The sequence below is a fragment of the Herpailurus yagouaroundi genome, unplaced genomic scaffold (genome assembly GCF_014898765.1).
Source record: "Herpailurus yagouaroundi ecotype Mexico unplaced genomic scaffold, PumYag 28, whole genome shotgun sequence".
In the NCBI taxonomy this organism is placed as follows: domain Eukaryota; kingdom Metazoa; phylum Chordata; class Mammalia; order Carnivora; family Felidae; genus Herpailurus; species Herpailurus yagouaroundi.
The window spans coordinates 131720491-131736708 of record NW_024412376.1 but is presented as its reverse complement, the minus strand read 5'-3'; positions in this window follow the sequence as shown (position 1 = coordinate 131736708).

Below are 16218 nucleotides of genomic sequence, written 5' to 3'. Positions count from 1 at the left end.
TAACTAACAGCAATACCTAATAATAATCCTGGTTGGAGAACCCTTTTAATAGAAATAAAGTTATTTTTGTATTAAGCCAGAGTCTAATTTTTTTTTTTTTTAAAGTGAGTAGTTGAGTGGTTAGAAATAGAGATGGAACTTCCAGAGGTAGTACTAGCTTTGGAGGATACTCTGCTTTTTTTGACTCCTCTGCCTTAGCCTAGAATCCATACACTTCAAATATCTATATCCATATCATCTATATCTATATTTATATCTATATCTGTATCTATCTATATCATCTATGTATTTTAATATCTGTACTTTTGAAGCCAACTTGACTGTCAATGACTCCTAGGATAAATTGTTCCTCACTCTTGTCTAAGAAAAGAGAATGCTTTTGCCACCAATTTCAAACTCAAGTCCTGGGGCTGTAGTCTGATCAACTTAGTGTAGGGTTTCCATGACATTCTTCCCCTATTTCTATAGCCTAAGAGAGAGATTATTCCATTTGCTGAGGCCAGACTGTCATGCCTACCTCAAAGGAAAATCAGCTTTCAGTGAAGCAAAGGGAGAGCTTGGAGAGTTTTTGCCACAACCCATCAAAACTAGCAAATGTCCACTACCCCAAAGGAAGTATAAAACACTTTCTTTTCTTTCAAGAAACTCTTTATTTTGGATGGTTTTAAATAGTGCGGAATAAAATGTTAAGACACCAGTACAGATCAGTATATGGTTAAGCATCAATATTAGTATTAAATTGCTGAGGGATGCATGAATTCATAACAATTCGTCAAGTAAATTAAATTAGATAGCCTTGGTCTTGCCATTTTCTCATTAGGAAAGCTTTATAGATAAAGATAAAGGTAACTTTGTTCTTATGGGACATTTAGATTGGTGAGGAAGAGAAGGAACAAAATTGAAAGTGACAATTTAGCAGTAATAAAGATTGCATTGGAGGGGAAAGTATGAATTAATTCAATTTGAGTAGTGAGTTGATAATTTGAGCAGAGTAGGAGTTGAGAAGCAAAAGAAATTGAGATTCAATTTCAATGTTATTATAGTCCAAGGAATGTTTGTTTGTTTGTTTGTTTGTTTACATAGAGGATAGGACAACAGGAAGCTGAGAAATTAGACAATTATACCTAATGATCTATAAAGAGAGATTTTCTTTGTTTACACTGAGGTGCAGCTCAGGACTAATATGATCCTCTAAGAAATGAGAATTTAAATATTTGGAGATTTTCTATTCTAAATAATAGAACTTTAGGATACCCTAAATTCTTCTTTGTTCTGACTATTCTCCTTGATACATTCTCCTCTGCTAATGTGTACATTCTTGCAGTATAATTAATAATTCTTGATTTCAGACCTCTAATTTAGAAACTGGTGATAACTGCTTTTGCAAAATAAGACAGTTTAACAGCAAGTTGAGTGAGGAAAATCTTTTCTACTTCTGAGTCAAATACCAAATGCAATATAAAAACAAGATTGATAAACTTGACTACAAAAATTAAAGACAATATGTAAGCAAAGTGAACAGAAATGATAAGCTGAAAAAATATTTGCAACATAAAGAGCTGATAGCCTTAATTTACAGAAACTTTTAAAACTGATAACATAATGACCAAAAATTGTATAGAAATGGACAAAACACATGAAAATTTATAAAAATAGATTTATGAATGATCCTTAAATGTTACATGACGCTGACCTCACTCATAATAAGAGAAATGCAAGTTATACTATAGAGAAGTATCACTTCTTGTCTATCAGAATTTTAAAAACTTTACAATCCACTATGTTTATTTGGTTGTGTGAAAACAGGCCGTCTATACATTGCTGGTAGAAATGCAAAATAATTCAACCTTTATGGAGGCAAATTTGGCAAGTGGCAACATCTTAACAAGCTTTGTGTTCATCTCCCCCACCCGCTTTCCAAAAGCTCACGTTTGGGCATTTTGCTTTTATAAATAACACTACATTATTAAGGTAAAGGCTTTTTTTGTAAAAGCAAAAACCCTCTTCAGATTATTTTCCACTAGCAAAAACATGTATTAACGTAGGTCTTTCATAAAAGTGAAATAGTGTAATGCAATCTTTCAGGAAGCAGAAGGATTTCTGTATGTCTCAGCTCTTTGAATCCCTGTTTGAACCAACTGGTAATATATTACTTGTGTCCTCATTAACAAATAAATTAAATAAAACAAATAAAATTAAATAAATTAGACACATATTCATTTTATGTTTGAAAAGAAACATGCATTTGCCTTTTGGAAAAAACTGATTTTTTAACAATGTGCATAACAATATGTGTGTGTGTGTGTGTGTGTGTATATATATATATATATATATATATAACGTATACAGTTTATATTAATATGCATACATTTATTTCCTTGTGCTGTCTGCTAATGGGTACATTCTTGCAGTATAATGAGGAAATCTAATACTCAGAACTAGATCTCTAGCATTATTTCCAACTAAAAGGAACCAAGTCTTCTTAAAGTTTTGCTGTTTTCAGATTTGTGGCAGGCTAAGCACAAAATGTGCCTTGGATATCTTGTGATACCCCAGAAATAAAAGAAGGGCTCAAAAATGATGGCACAAGTCACATAAACAAAGGAGCTCCCTCAAAGAAGCTCCTTTGGCTAAATCCAGGACACCAAATTAAACAGCAAATCATTAAGTAGAGAAATTCTTTACAAACAATTAGAAAAATTGGATTCCATGAGTTTATATTGATAATAGATGATAGATAGATAGATAGATGATAGATCAGTAATAGATGATTGATATATAGATGATAGACAAGATGGATGGATAGATAGAGATAGATAGATAGATAGAGATAATACATACATACAGACTTGGATAATAGATGGATAGATGATAGATAGGATAGATAGATGATAGATAGATGATAGATAGATGATAGATAGATAGATAGATAATACATACACACATACACTTGAATAATGGATAGATAGATAGATAGATAGATAGGTAGAGAGATAGATGATACAAGAAAAAGGGAGACATCTTGATATTAGATGCCAACAAGGAAGAAATGGGGTGCAAACATCACTTGAAAAAAATTTTTTGAAAAGAATCATAGATGGACAATAAACTTAGGGTGAAATTTTGATGAGAAGAAGGATATTTGTCTCCTGATAGATTGCTTAGTAATTAGAAGAGAAAAAATAGTACCTATACATGGACAAATCGGACACCACCTTGACCAATTAACATCACCAGTAAAGGTCAGATGGATACAGTGTCTCTAGATGCAATACCCGCAAAGGACATAGATTTGTGTTATGATGTTCTGGCCAGGAACATATAAACTGAGTTTAATCATGGCCAAACACCAGGCAAATGAAAATGAGGAAAGACGTCTCTGTTAAAACCAAATAGTATAACGTTTACAGTAGTGAATCTGGGTAAAGAGTATATGAGTATTCCTATTCCTCCAACTTTGAAGTTTGAAGTTATTATACAATAAATATGTTTTTGTAAGTGTGTTAAAATGTTAAAGAATTCCCCTTTTTCCTTATACTTCCAAATTAAAACATATCTCCACTCCAATTTGCATGTACTCTGTACTTCTGGAATATTCCAATAGTGAGTTTAAGAAGTGTGACCTTTGTTGTATGGCTGAAATGATTATAAAAATTCTCTTGAAAAGTGGCTGATATGGGGGACATATCTCTTAAGTTTTTAAATATACATTTACACAAACTCATGTATTTTAATTACTTTAAAATAAGAGTTTACTTTAAAAATGAAAAATGTTGGAAGAAAGTTTTAAAGAAGTGATAAGATGCAATCTTCTAGAAAGCAAGTAACGCAAAACAACTTTTTATAATATGAGCATCTCCATTTTAGTAATAAGATTTTTTTCTACAAAACATTATCCATTTTAAAAATCCATGTAAGCACATTGTGCTAAATTACAAGAAGTTGATTGTGTCATATTATGTAGAAATCCAGAAACGAAAATCAGTTTCACTAATAAGGTGTATAATGTGTCACATTTGTGTAATATGTAAGGTGTAATATGTTACAATTATGTATTTACAGATCACAATTCATGTTTATAAACTGCCATACATTTTTTAGATCACCAAAGTATTTTTCATTATGCAAAAATGAGCAAATTACAAATCTCAATAAGTTTTCTATGGATTGACATATAGGTATATTTATCAGTCCTTCCTTCCTTCCTTCCTTCCTTCCATCCTTCCTTCCTTTCCTTCCCTCCCTACCTCTTTCTTTCTTTCTTTCTTTCTTTCTTTCTTTCTTTCTTTCTTTTTATAGATCCAATTTGTTCCAAGGCGGTATTTTTTAAAATAGCAGCCTCTAAAATAAGTGGTATACGTTGGAAAGGATTTTACTTTGGAAATAAAATGATTTAGTTACAGGGAAGTTTATGTTAACTCTAAGAGCTTATATTAAAAATATATTAAAAATTATATTAAAAATATCTCTGTACTAAGCAAAATGATTACAGTTAATAAGTGAAACAAGTGTTAATAAGGGGAAAGATGAAATTAAAAAATAGAGGGAGGACAAATTAAATATCATTTGTTGTTTTCTAAAAGTACTGGAATGATGCCTATTATTATTAAAACAGTGCTATTCTTACTTCGAAGGCACTTTCTTCATTTAGGGCATTGCATTATTTACCAGGAATGAGTCACAGCCGCTCGTCTATTGCCTAGAATTACCCAGTCTCCAAAATGGCTGCTCATTCTAATTAGTGGACAAAAAACATCTCCCAGCCACAGAGGGGTCATCTTCACCAAAGTTCTTGGACATTCCAAAATACTTATGCTTCAGGTTTTCCATCAGAGCCCAGTAACAAAATTCAAATATATTAAAAAGAAAAATAACCATCTGTAAAAGTACCATGTTTGTTCCTTGTCAACCCTAAACATATTAGTTTGATTTTTTTTTTTAAATAAGGTTTCTTGGATTCTATAGGACTTTTTAAAAATGACATGAAATAACTATTGTGGAGGGAAAAAAATAGAAAAAGCCATAGCACAGAAGAGTTGGAGAACTCTAAATGAGTCATATAGGCAAATTTTACCTGTATTACCATTTTGGCTGGAAATGGTAAATTGATCAAAATTTAGGACCTTAGTGGATTTTTAATTTGTTCTGATACTTGATGCTAAGTATGACTCATTGACCTTACAAATGGAGGAAGAGAATGACAAAGCCATAAAAGCAGAAGACTATGGGACCTGCTGCTCTGAAGATCTTGTGTCACACAGTTTCCTGAATCTTCAACCCCCAAAGGCTTTATTGACAAAAAGATAATGAATGACTAGTGAGCAGACTTCGAAGTGACTCCAGATACCAGTTTCTGTATTTCCTTATCATTTGTCTCCAGCGTTATTTAACTTTCATATGGAGATCAAATCATACTACTTCTGATATCTTTCTAATTTAGCTAACATGTTGGGTTAGATCCTGGATAAGAATTCACCTCTTGTCATCCATTAGCAGGATACTGCTATGAGAAGTGAGCAATCTATTCTATTAAAGAGAAATGTACTTGATTAGCTTGAGATTCCCTTTCTTTGCATGTGAAAAAGGTTAATCAACTAAAGCATAGGTTTGTATTTTTTTTCTCCATGGTTGATGGATCATTATCTGGACATTTTGGTATAGAGTAGGATTCTCTTGACAGATTTTTCTAGTTAAGACATTGCCCACATGTCACTGTTATGTTCACAATTCTCTCTCTTTGTTTCTGTTTTAAGACATTAGGAATTTAACTAGGAAATGTTGTCTGACAAGGGAAATTTGTGCAAATTTTAGGTCATATTCTGTTTGTCCTCATAGCTCTATGCTCTACATGTTTCCATGTCCTGTGAAGCTGACCTCTGTGGGCTATAGCAACTGGACCTTCCTGACTTCTGATTTCCAGTATGAAGCGCCACAGGAAAGGGAAATTCATACCCCTGCCTTCTTTACCACTAGGCTTTAGGTGGACAGTCGCTGGGCTTTTCTATCAAAAACAACAGTTTTGTCTTTGTAGCTACAACTTTAACTCTCTCCAGGTGCACCACTTTCATTGTTCCTTCAGGTGTAGGATTGGTAACGGCGCCTATTATTGCTAATCCGGGAGTGGGTCAACCCTCCTTATTGGTTCCCTTTCATTCTGGCTATACTTTAATAAATAGTCCATTAATTTTCTCTCCCATTATCTCACTTAAGCATCTATCTTTTCCCTGCCAGGCAATTCAAAACAGTAATCAATAGTAGGAGTACTAAATATTTCTGGTAATATCTGGCAACTTCATGTGTTGGATGACTGCTTGTAACTTGTTTCCTGGGGGAAATGAGGCACTGGTAATCCTTGCATGTGGGAGAATCATTATAAAAGTTATTAGTAGGATGTCATTGGATGAGGGCAGGTGGTGAGCAAGGCATTAGGAGATAATTGTAATGACCAAGGCATTTAGTCACTATGGTGGCAATAGTGTGACAAAAGTTATACGGTCAGGAGCCTGCCTTTTTAACCATATTCCAAGCAAGTTTTACATTACTAATACTACAGAATTTCATACATATTACATGAAAAGTTTCCATGGTGAAATAAGTTCAGAAAGGCTGCATCAAATTTAAACATATTTAATTACCAGAATATGATTAAAAATGCCAATTATAATTTTCAAAAACAAAGTTTTTAAAGATTCTTATGTAAATGTAGCATGATTTGAAGAATGTTTTTAGATTTGTAGTGAAACACACTGAACTTAACTTAAACTTGTCAAAAATGTATTGCATTGATTTATGAAGAAACCAGTGAGATGTTAAAGCTGATTCAAATATTATTTGTTGAAATGAGTAATTTATAAGCAATAAAAAATAAACAAGAGAGTAAAATTGTTACATTGTATATAAAACTAGTTAATAACCAAGGCAATGACATCATAACCCTAACCTTTGAGGTTATTAGTTCTATCAGAGAGAAATCCTTTGCATAACTGTCAGACAAAAATCTACAAATTAATTTATAATTCCATACAGTGTGAGCTCTAACCAAGAGTAAATGGCTAAGTCAAACACAGATACATTATCCTAGAAAGTTGAATAAGCCATAGGTAGACCCGATAAACAATGACGAAGGATGACATTGAAAGTATACACTGCCATCATTTTACGTTGCTTCCAAGTTGTATTTTTTCTTAACCATATTAACTGATAATCAGCATTTTTACTTTCATATTTAATCAAGTATAATTTATATTTCGTATTCTCTGTAACCAGTGAAATCTGGACAATATTATAAAATAAATTCAGGATTGTTTACTATAAAGTAACAGATATGTTCAGGGCAACAATAATGGCTTCCCAAACTTTGTGTCAGCTAATATGAGTATGTATAGCCTCCAATTCTCATAGTAAAAATGTACACACTTAGATTTTTTTTAAATCATCAAAATCCCTTTGAGTGGTTAGATAAAAAAAAAAACTACATTTTTCTGAAATCTTCAATTCAGAGCCTCAAAACCTGAGATTCTTCATTCAAATGAGCCATTGAAAATTTGATTGCCTGTTATGTGTTGGAATCACCATTAGAAATTGCTTTTTTATTCCATTTTAGAATTCTACCTGCTCACTAGGAAGCAAAATGTCAGAAAATAATGAATCAACATTATACATATTGAAGTTGCAAGATGGAAAATAGGATTCAGATCAAAGGTCTCTGAGAGACAAAACTTACAAACAAATGAATTTTTGACATTGAAGGGTGCACTGCAGCCTACTTTTAAATTCCTATATATACAGCCACTGGAGCATGCTGAATGGTTCTGTGTTTCTAAGTTTCCTTTATATTTTTTTTCTCAAACATTTACTATGACAGATTTAGGTACTTGCACAAAGCTGTTGATAAGCCCATGGATATTGTGCATTCTCTTGAATATGAAGATAAATAATAGTAAATAAATCACTACAAATTTAGATTAATACCAAGGATAACTTCTAAATCCTGGAAGTTTATGGTTATGTAGATGCATAATCAAATTTATATGATAGAGGTTGGTGAAATTTGAAAACTATGCTTCACAGCTTTAGTGACAAAGTCACTCACCACTTATGGAACACACAATTTAAAGACTGTCAAATTATTAGTTTGGCCTCCGACCCAAAATTTAACTAGTTGAGGTTTTCGAATAAATCTGTATTACCCAATTACTATCATCCAACATAGTATTTTTTTCTATGTTTGCCGGCTTTTGCAGATGAACTTCAGGGTTCAGATTTTATGTATATAACGATCATTAGAACAAACTGTAGGGGAAATTTGTTTCATGGAAGAGAGTCTTTATGACCAATAAATGCATGGGCCTGGATTTGATTCTGATACTACAAAAACCTTAACACTTAATCAGTGATAAGTCAACAGAATATAGAAGACAGTTAAAACCTGTCTGAGCCCCAGCACAAGCTGGGATAGTCCTTATAATTGGAGAAGGCAAACAATAAACAGACTGAGGTAACAGTGGTAAGATCAAGAAAACACAGAAATGGAAAGGCCCTGTTATCACTAACCTGTGCTGGGAACTTCCTAAGATGATTTCCATAGCCTGACCTGCCAAACTCTTGGGGTGATAGTGAAAGATGATATTTTGTGGAATTGACACCAGTTGGTCTCTTTTTTAAAAAAATTTTTTTTAATGTTTATTTATTTTTGAGACAGAGAGAGACAGAGCGTGAATGGGGGGAGTGTCAGAGAGAGAGGGAGACACAGAATCGGAAGGAGGCTCCAGGCTCTGAGCGTCAGCACAGAGCCCAACGCAGGGCTCTAACTCATGAACCACGAGATCATGACCTGAGCCGAAGTCGGACACTTAACCGACTGAGCCAACCAGGCGACCCAATACTGGTTGGTCTCTTATGGTAACTAAAAGGAAGTCAAATGGTCAAAAAATACCCCAAAACTTAAATAAAATGCAAACCATTTAGTCAATTAACTTTAAGTTCAAGTTCTTCCTTTAATATTTTTGAAACATACTGGATGCTAATAAAACAAGCAGTGTGTGCTAAAATTAAAATAAATATATTCTAATTAAAAAGGTCTTTCATCTACTGATCTTCAAATGTTGTATTGTCTGGTCCTATCGTTCCCATTTTAAAGATGAAAACATAGTCTATGGCTGTTTTTCTTTATACCTACGAAGACTGTGGTAGTTATCTATTGCAGTATAATAAATTATTCCAGGGTTTAATGGCTCAAAACAACACTAATTTATTATCTCAGTTTCTGAGGGTCAGGAATTCTGGAGTAACTTAAATGGATGGGTCTTTTTGAGAGTGTCTCCTAAGATTGAAGTCAATTTTTCAACTGGGTTGCATTATGCACTGAAGTCTTGGCTGAGGTTTGTGAACCTGCTTGCAAGAAGGTTCCCTCCCATAGCTGTTACCAGGAGTCCTCAGTTCCTTTCTGGCTTTTGGCTGGAAGCTTCAGTCTCTCACCATATGAGTCTCTCCAGAGTTATGCCTGAGTGTCCTCAAGATATAGCAGCTGGTTTCCTTCAGAGCAAGTGATCTGAAAGAAAGAAAAAATATGAAAGAATGACAGAAGCTGAAGTGGTATTAATAACCTAATCTCAAAAGTGACAAATTGTCACTTCTGCCATTTTCTTTTGATCACACAGACCAACTCTGTGTGTAAAATATGGGAGGGGACTACTAAAGGTGTGAATTCCAGGAGACTCAGATAATTGGGGACAATCTTAGTGGCCACCTAGCGGTTACAGTGACAGAATCTAGTAAATATTTTGCACTGAGAAAATACCTGTCACAACTAACTAATCAATTATCCTAAACACAGTAAGGATTAAAAAAAAGAAGATATAATATGGTTCATGTGCTTGAAAAAGTAATCTATAAAGACATCTGATCACATGGCAAATAAGGGCTGAGTTAATTATCAACTTTACTGCTCTGCCTTCTTCTGAGCATAGAGGGTTAAATTGAATTAAACACACACACACACACACACACAGAGTGAGTGTTTAGTTTGGAAATGTAGTTTTGTTTCACTAACACTGGATACTATTTCAAGGTGTTCACATTACATTTTATTTGACAGGAACTAATTTCATACTAGATACCAAATTTGAAATAGATTTTTCATGCAGATATAATATCATCATTGGCAAATAAAAAAAAGGAAACATCTCAAAGAAAGCATATAAACAGATCCTGGGAAGATGGCGGCGTAGGAGGATGCTGGGCTCACCGCGCATCCTGCTGATCACTCAGATTCCACCCACACCTGACTAAATAACCCAGAAAATCACCAGAAGACTAAAAGAATGGATTCTCCAGAGCCAGCACAGACGAGAGGCCCATGGAAGAGGATAGGAAGGGCGGCGAGGTGGTGCACGCTACACCGACTGGTGGGAGGGAGCCAGGGTGGAGGGGTGGCCACCGGCCAAGCAGAGCCCCCCGAGTCTGGCTGGCAAAAGTGGAGGGGCTGGATGGAGTGTGATCTGACAGCAAGCAGGACTTGATATCTGGAAGGTTATAAGTTAACAGCTCTGCTCAGAGAACGGGAGGGCTGGAGGACAACAGGAGGGAGAGTTGTTGAACCCCAGATGACAGAGCTCAGCTTGTCAGGGAATAAAGGTGCTGGCCAGCGCCATCTCCCTCGCCCATCCCCCAGCCAAAATCCCAAAGGGAACCGGTTGCTACCAGGGAACTTACTTGTACCGCACAAACACCCAATGCTGTGTTTCTGCAGATCCAACCTTCTGGCTGGTCTGACTCCGTCCCGGTGCCGCAGGGCCCCTCCCGAAGCAGATCTCCAAAGGAAAAGCGAGCTGAGCCTGCCCCTCCCGCCCCTGTGCACCTTGCCAATCCAACCCAGCTAATATGCCAGATCCCCAGCACCACAAGCCTGGCAGTGTGCAAGTAGCCCAGACAGGCCACACCACCCCACAGTGAATCCCGCCCCTAGGAGAGGGGAAGAGAAGGCACACACCAGTCTGACTGTGGCCCCAGTGGAGGGCTGGGGGCAGACATCAGGTCTGACTGCGCCCCGCCCACCAATGCAAGATATTCAAGACAGCACAGGGGAAGTGCCCTGCAGTCCCGCACCACTCCAGGGACGATCCAAAATGACGAAAGGGAAGAATTCCTTTCATAAAAACGTCCAGGAAATAACAACAGCAAACAAACTGATCAAAAACGATTTAAACAATACAACAGAAAGTGAATTTAGAATAATAGTCGTGGGGCGCCTGGGTGGCGCAGTCGGTTAAGCGTCCGACTTCAGCCAGGTCATGATCTCGCGGTCCGTGAGTTCGAGCCACGCGTCGGGCTCTGGGCTGATGGCTCAGAGCCTGGAGCATGTTTCCGATTCTGTGTCTCCCTCTCTCTCTGCCCCTCCCCCATTCATGCTCTGTCTTTCTCTGTCCCAAAAATAAATAAACGTTGAAAAAAAAATTTTTAAAAATAGAATAATAGTCATAAAGTTAATCCCTGGGCTTGAAAACAGTTTAAAAGACAGCACAGAATCTATTGCTACAGAGATCAAGGGACTAAGGAAAAGCCAGGAGGAGGTAAAAAATGCTATCAATGAGCTGCAAAATAAAATGGAGATGACCACGGCTCGGATTGAAGAGGCAGAGGAGAGAATAAGTGAACTAGAAGATAAAATTATGGAAAAAGAAGAAGCTGAGAAAAAGAGAGATAAAAAAATCCAGGAGTATGAGGGGAAAATTAGAGAACTAAGTGATGCACTAAAGGGAAATAATATATGCATACTTGGTATTCCAGAGGAGGAAGAGAGAGGGAAAGGTGCTGAAGGTGTACTTGAAGAAATAATAGCTGAGAACTTCCTGGATCTGGGGAAGGAAAAAGGCATTGAAATCCAAGAGGCACAAAGAACTCCCTTCAGAGGTAACTTGAATCGATCTTCTGTGTGACATATCATAGTGAAACTGGCAAAATACAAGGATAAAGAGAAAATTCTGAAAGCAGCTAGGGATAAACGTGCTCTAACATATAAAGGGAGACCTATAAGACTCGTGACCAATCTCTCTACTGAAACTTGGCAGGCCAGAAAGAATGGCAGGAGATCTTCAATGTGATGAACAGAAAAAATATGCAGCTGAGAATCCTTCATCCACCACATCTGTCATTTAGAGTAGAAGGAGACATAAAGGTCTTCCCAAACAAACAAAAACTGAAGGAATTCGCCACCACTAAACCAGCCCTATAGGAGATCCTAAGGGGGATCCTGTGAGACAAAGTACCAGAGACATCGCACTATGAAACCTATGGACACCATGATGACTCTAAACCCATATCTTTCTATAATAACACTGAATGTAAATGGACTAAACGAGCCAACCAAAAGACGTAGGGTATCAGAATGGATAAAAAACCAAGACCCATCTATTGGCTGTCTACAAGAGACTCATTTTAGACCTGAGGACACCTTCAGATTGAGAGTGAAGGGATGGAGAACTATTTATCGTGCCACTGGAAGTTAAGAGAAAGCTGGAGTAGCCATATTTATATCAGACAAACTAGACTTTAAATTAAAGGCTGTAACAAGAGATGAAGAAGGGCATTATATAATAATCACAGGATCTTTCCATCAGGAAGAGCTAACAATTATAAATGTCTATGCACCAAATACGGGAGCCCCCAAATATATAAAACAATTACTCACAAACATAAGCAACCTTATTGATAAGAATGTGGTAACTGCAGGGGACTTTAACACTCCACTTACAGAAACGGATAGATCATCTAGACACACAGTCAATAAAGAAACAAGGGCCCTGAATGATACATTGTATCAGATGGACTTGACAGATATATTTAGAACTCTGATCCAAAAGCAACAGTATATACTTTCTTCTGGAGGGCACATGGAACATTCTCCAAGATAGATCACATACTGGGTCACAAAACAGCTCTTCATAAGTATACAAGAATTGAAATTATTCCATGCATACTTTCAGACCACAATGCTATGAAGCTTGAAATCAACCACAGGAAAAAGTCCGGAGAACTTCCAAAAGCATGGAGGTTAAAGAACACCCGACTAAAGAATGAGTGGGTCAACCAGGCAATTAGAGAAGAAATTAAAAAATATATGGAAACAAACGAAAATGAAAATACAACAATCCAAACGCTTTGGGACGCAGTGAAGGCAGTCCTGAGAGGAAAATACATTGCAATCCAAGCCTATCTCAAGAAACAAGAAAAATCCCAAATACAAAATCTAACAGCACACCTAAAGGAAATAGAAGCAGAACAGCAAAGACAGCCTAAACCCAGCAGGAGAAGAGAAATAATAATGATTAGAACATAAATAAATAATATAGAATCTAAAAAAAACTGTAGAGCAGATCAACAAAACCACGAGTTGGTGTTTTGAAAACATAAACAAAATTGATAAACCTCTAGCCAGGCTTCTCAAAAAGAAAAGGGAGATGACCCAAATAGATAAAATCATGAATGAAAATGGAATTGTTACAACCAATCCCTCAGAGATACAGGCAATTATCAGGAAATACTATGAAAAATTATATGCCAACAAACTGGACAACCTGGAAGAAATGGACAAATTCCTAAACACCCACACGCTTCCAAAACTCAATCAGGAGGAAATAGAAAGCTTGAACAGACCCATAACCAGCAAAGAAATTGAATCAGTCATCAAAAATCTCCCAACAAATAAGAGTCCAGGACCAGATGGCTTCCCAGGGGAGTTCTACCAGACGTTTGAAGCAGAGATAACACTTATTCTTCTCAAGCTTTTCCAAAAAATAGAAAGGGAAGGAAAACTTCCAGACTCATTCTATGAAGCCAGTATCAATTTGATTCCTAAACCAGACGGAGACCCAGTAAAAAAAGAGAACTACAGGCCAATATCCCTGATGAATATGGATGCAAAAATTCTCAATAAGATACTAGCAAATCGAATACAACAGCATATAAAAAGAATTATTCACCATGATCAAATGGGATTCATTCTCAAATCAATCGATGTGATACATCACATTAATAAAAGAAAAGATAAGAACCATATGATCCTGTCAATCGATGCAGAAAAGGCATTTGACAAAATTCAGAAAATTTTCTTAATAAAAACACTCGAGAAAATCGGGATAGAAGGAACATACTTAAAGATCATAAAAGTCATTTATGAAAAGCCCACAGCTAACATCATCCTCAATGGGGAAAAACTGAGAGCTTTACCCCTGAGATAAGGAACACGACAGGGATGCCCACTCTCACCGCTGTTGTTTAACATAGTGCTGGAAGTTCTAGCATCAGCAATCAGACCACAAAAGGAAATCAAAGGCATCAAAATTGGCAAAGATGAAGTTAAGCTTTCACTTTTTGCAGATGACATGATATTATACATGGAAAATCCGATAGACTCCACCAAAAGTCTGATAGAACTGATACATGAAGTCAGCAAAGTTTCAGGATACAAAATCAATGTACAGAAATCAGTTGCATTCTTATACACTAATAATGAAGCAACAGAAAGACAAATAAAGAAACTGATCGCATTCACAATTGGACCAAGAAGCATAAAATACCTAGGAATAAATCTAACCAAAGATGTAAAAGATCTGTGTGCTGAAAACTATAGAAAGCTTATGAAGGAAATTGAAGAAGATATAAAGAAATGGGAAAACATTCCGTGCTCATGGATTGGAAGAATAAATATTGTTAAAATGTCAATACTACCCAAAGCTATCTACACATTCAATGCAATCCCAATCAAAATTGCACCAGCATTCTTCTCAAAACTAGAACAAGCAATCCCAAAATTCATTGGAACCACAAAAGGCCCCGAATAGCCAAAGTAATTTTGAAGAAGAAGACCAAAGCAGGAGGCATCACAATCCCAGACTTTAGCCTCTACTACAAAGCTGTCATCATCAAAACAGCATGGTATTGGCACAAATACAGACACACAGACCAATGGAATAGAATAGAAACCCCAGAACTAGACCCACAAATGTATGGCCAACTAATCTTTGACAAAGCAGGAAAGAACATCCAATGGAAAAAAGACAGCCTCTTTAACAAATGGTGCTGGGAGAACTGGACAGCAACATGCGGAAGGTTGAAACTAGACCACTTTCTCACACCATTCCCAAAAATAAACTCAAAATGGATCAAGGACCTGAATGTGAGACAGGAAACCATCCAAACCCTAGAGGAGAAAGCAGGAAAAGACCTCTCTGACCTCAGTCGTAGCAATTTCTTACTTGACACTTCCCCAAAGGCAAGGGAATTAAAAGCAAAAATGAACTACTGGGACCTTATGAAGATAAAAAGCTTCTGCACAGCAAAGGAAACAACCAACAAAACTAAAAGGCAACCAACGGAATGGGAAAAGATATTTGCAAATGACACATCGGACAAAGGGCTAGTATCCAAAGTCTATAAAGAGCTCACCAAACTCCACACCCGAAAAACAAATAACCCAGTGAAGAAATAGGCAGAAAACATGAATAGACACTTCTCCAAAGAAGACATCCGGATGGCCAACAGGCACATGAAAAGATGCTCAACGTCGCTCCTCATCAGGGAAATACAAATCAAAACCACATTCAGATATCACCTCACGCCAGTCAGAGTGGCCAAAATGAACAAATCAGGAGACTATAGATGCTGGAGAGGATGTGGAGAAACGGGAACCCTCTTGCACTGTTGGTGGGAATGCAAATTGGTGCAGCCACTCTGGAAAACAGTGTGGAGGTTCCTCAAAAAGTTAAAAATAGACCTACCCTATGACACAGCAATAGCACTGCTAGGAATTTACCCAAGGGATACAGGAGTACTGATGCATAGGGGCACTTGTACCCCAATGTTTATAACAGCACTCTCAACAATAGCCAAATTATGGAAAGAGCCTAAATGTCCATCAACTGATGAATGGATAAAGAAATTATGGTTTATATACACAATGTAGTACTACGTGGCAATGAGAAAGAATGAAATACGGCGCTTTGTAGCAACATGGATGGAACTGGAGAGTGTGATGCTAAGTGAAATAAGCCATACAGAGAAAGACAGATACCATATGGTTTCACTCTTATGTGGATCCTGAGAAACTTAACAGAAACCCATGGGGGAGGGGAAGGAAAAAAAAGGAGGTTAGAGCGGGAGAGAGCCAAAGCATAAGAGACTCTTAAAAACTGAGAACAAACTGAGGACTGATGGGGGGGG